A 4,278-nucleotide genomic window follows, 5' to 3' on the forward strand; every position below is an offset into this window, starting at 1 on the left:
TCCCATCCACAAGATAAGCAATTATAGAGATTCTTCTACTTTTACTTTTACATAGATAACCACATACATTTGCATATACCCAACACGACCAAGCTCGAAGACGAGGGGCATGACATATTGACATGCTACTAGAGTCGTAGTTCTGCAAAGGGTATGGACACTGGTTTTTTCTCAAAGCATGAGCTTTTTATTTCTTCTGTTTTCAGAAACTTTGCTCCGGATTGTATCCGGAAGACTATGTGTAATGATTTGCTGTGATCAATAAAGTGGAGAGAATAGCCAAAATACCACACATGAAAACCGAAAGTGCCAAAATACCACATTTGAAAACCAGAGTGCCAAAATACCACTCTTTTCAATTTTTCAATGCCAAAATAGCACTACCGTTTGTTCTTAGAGAAGCTCCGTTAGACAAACTGTGAAATATTTTCTACTTACCAAAACTACCCCTGTGGAAAAGGTAAGAGAAGGAAAGGAACCCATCCCCAACCTTTCGTGCCTGTGCAGACTAGAGGCGAGGCACAAGTCAAAAAAAGGTCGCGGGAGGATCCTATTGTCGGGTAAGGCTTGATCGGGCTCTGGCCTCGCCCCAATGGTGCGCTCTATTCTCATCGGCGGTAGTTCACCACCTCCCAAGCTATGCGACATCCGATCATCTTCCTATATTGGTGGAGTGCGAGCCGAAGCAACCTCCAAGTATTGGCGAACGCCTGTTCCGGTATGAAGTCATGTGGGAGTCTCATGAGGATTTCTCTGGTACACTCACGAACTCGTGGACGGCCGCTGGCATGAGTGGGTCAGTGGATGAGCTGCAACAGAAATTATCAGCGGTGTCGATGAATCTTTCCTCCTGGGGGAAGGAGACATTTGGGAGTGTGCGGAAGCAAATTCGTACCCTACAGCGAGAGTTGGGTGAGATGCGTAGTCAGCCGGGCCGGGTTGGGCCATCTTATGAGGAGCTCAAAACGGTGGAGAAGCTAGCTGAGGTACTGCACCGGGAGGAGGTAATGTGGAAGCAGAGGTCAAGGATTCAGTGGTTAGCGGAGGGAGACAAGAATACGAGATTTTTTCATCTGCGAGCCAGCCAGCGGAAGAGGAAAAACCGTGTCTCTGAGCTCCTGAAACCTGACGGATCAACCACATCAAGCGAGGCTGAGATGGGCCAGATGGCAAAGCTGTTCTATCAAAACCTATACAGGTCAGAGGGAGTTACAGAGATGGATGAAGTGCTAAGATGTGTGCCGACGCGAGTTGATGCAGACATGAATAGCATGCTAGATGCACCGTTTACAGCCAAGGAGGTCAAATCGGCCTTGTTCGAGATGTACCCTACCAAGGCCCCAGGGCCGGATGGGTTCCCGGCACACTTTTTTCAGAGGAATTGGGAGGTGTGCGGGGAGGAAGTGACGGCGGCAGTGCTGCGAGTACTGAAGGGACAGGATAGTCCGGGTTGTATCAATAAAACCTTTATTGTCCTGATACCTAAGGTTGCCAGTCCAAAGGAGTTGGGGCAATTTAGACCAATCAGTCTTTGTAATGTGATCTACAAGATTGCGTCGAAGGTGGCTGCGAACAGACTAAAGATTATTCTCCCAGAGATTATTTCAGAAGAACAGTCGGCTTTTGTGCCAGGAAGATTGATCACGGATAATATCATCACAGCTTATGAGTGTCTCCACTTTATGAAGCGAACAAAGGCGAAGAAACATCGATTTTGTGCGCTGAAGTTGGATATGAGGAAAGCTTATGACCGTGTTGAGTGGAGCTACTTGCAGGCAATTATGCTAAAGTTGGGATTTAGCAGGTCCTGGGTCACTCTTATTATGAGATTGATCTCAACAGTATCCTTTGCGGTGTTGTTTAATGGTGTACCGCAAGAGGAGTTCCGTCCGTCGAGGGATATCCGTCAAGGTGATCCCATATCCCCATACTTGTTCTTGTTGGCAGCAGAGGGCCTCTCGTGCCTCTTAAAAAACCAACTTCAGTCATCAGCACTTAGCGGAGTGAGTGTGGCTACCACGGCCCCGGCAGTAAACCATTTACTCTTCGCAGATGACAGCCTGCTGTTCTTTAAGGCAACCACTGGGGGAGCGATTGAGCTCAAAGAGGTTCTCGACAAGTACTGTAAAGCGTCGGGACAGAGTATAAATATGGACAAGTCCTCTGTTTTCTTCAGCAAAGGATGTCCAGCAGTGGTTAAAGAGAGTATCAAGACAATCTTGGAGGTGCAACGGGAAACTCTAAGCGAGAAATATCTTGGTATGCCGTCAGATGTTGGCAGATCCAAGAGTGGGGCATTCAAATATCTGAAGGACCGGGTCTGGAAAAAGGTGCTAGGATGGATGGAACAACTTCTGTCTGTTGGGGGTAAAGAAATCCTCATCAAGTCCGTAGCTCAGGCAGTGCCCACGTTCTCCATGTCTTGTTTCAAATTACCGAGAGGGTTATGTGATCATATCAATGCCATGTTGCGAAGCTTTTGGTGGGGAAGCAAAGATGGCAAGAGAAGGACCTGTTGGGTGGCGTGGGAGAAGATGACACAACCAAAGCATGCGGGTGGCTTGGGGTTCCGTGATATTGAGCTCTTCAACCTTGCCTTGCTTGCCAGGCAGGCATGGAGGTTACTTCAGCAACCTTTAGCCTTGAGCGCGAGGATACTCAAGGCGGTGTATTACCCTGGTACTGATCTGCTTTCAGCTGAGTTGGGCACGCACCCATCCCAGATTTGGCGGGCGATATTAGAGGGGGGGGACGCCCTGAGGCTTGGTCTTATTCGGAGGATCGGCAATGGGAAGAAGACTGATGCGTGGCAACATAATTGGTTACCCCGGGATGAGAGACTTTCTCCGATCGCGCCTAGGAGAAGTGGGGCACCACGCCGCGTGAGTGATTTTATTGATTGCACTACAGCTACATGGAATATGGAGAAGGTTGAAGAATTTTTTCTCCCCATGGATGTGGAGGTGATCAAGGGCATCCCACTGTGCATGCGTAATCAGGAGGATTTCTGGGCATGGCATTTCGAAAAGAATGGTATTTTCACGGTGAGGTCTGCCTATAGACAGCTGGTTCATGTCAAGAGGACAAGGGATGATTGGCTAGAGAAGCGTGCTGCCTCTTCTAGCACAGTTGAAGAGGGAAAATCATGGACAAAGTTGTGGAGGTGTGAGGTCCCCTCAAAGATTCGGGTATTCCTCTGGCGACTAGCCCAGTGCTCGCTGCCGACGGGAGACGTTCGCCATCACAGGGGAATGGCTCAGACGAAGGCGTGCTCGGTATGTGGGTATGAGGACTCTTGGCGACACTCGTTGATTGAGTGTACAATGTCAAGGTGTGTATGGGCACTGGTCAAACCCACCATTGTCGAACACATAAGCATAGAGGCGGAACCATCGGCCCGCCAATGGATTTTCTCCATGATGCATGCGATGGACCACGACGATTTTACGACGATGGTGGTCACCTTATGGGCTATCTGGCACGCGAGGAGGAAGCTCATCCATGAGGATGTTGCCCAGAGCCCGTTGACTACTTTTCAGTTCATCGAGGGTTATATTGCTGACCTACAGATATGTAAGGGAAAGCAGAAGAGCCAACTGGGGGAGAGGCGCAATGTGCCGATACCCAAGTGGATTGCACCGCCGATGGGGGTGTGCAAGGTTAACACGGATGGTGCTGTGGCAAAGACGGCATCCAGAGGTGCCGTGGGCGTGGTGTGTCGATCATATGAAGGCACTTACCTCGGAGCTTCTGCGGTGGTTTTCGAGGGGATTACTCACCCAGGGTGTCTGGAAGTTATGGCCTTGATACGTCTCCGACGTATCGATAATTTCTTATGTTCTATGCCATATTATTGATGATACCTACATGTTTTATGCACACTTTATGTCATATTCGTGCATTTTCTGGAACTAACCTATTAACAAGATGCCGAAGTGCCGGTTCTCGTTTTCGCTGTTTTTGGTTTCGTAAATCCTAGTAACGAAATATTCTCGGAATTGGACGAAACGAAGACCCAGGGGCCTATTTTTCCACGGAGCTTCCGGAAGACCGAAGAACACACGAAGTGGGGCCACGAGGTGGCGACACCACAAGGCGGCGCGGCCCGGGGGGCCCGCGCCGCCCTATGGTGTGGCCCCCTCGTCTGGCCCCCGACTCTTCCCTTCCGCCTACTTAAAGCCTCCGTCGCGAAACCCCTGATGCGAAAAACCACGATACGGAAAACCTTACGGAGACGCCGCCGCCGCCGATCCCATCTCGGGGGATTCTGGAGATCTC

This window comes from Lolium rigidum, chromosome 5, assembly GCF_022539505.1.
Source record: "Lolium rigidum isolate FL_2022 chromosome 5, APGP_CSIRO_Lrig_0.1, whole genome shotgun sequence".
In the NCBI taxonomy this organism is placed as follows: domain Eukaryota; kingdom Viridiplantae; phylum Streptophyta; class Magnoliopsida; order Poales; family Poaceae; genus Lolium; species Lolium rigidum.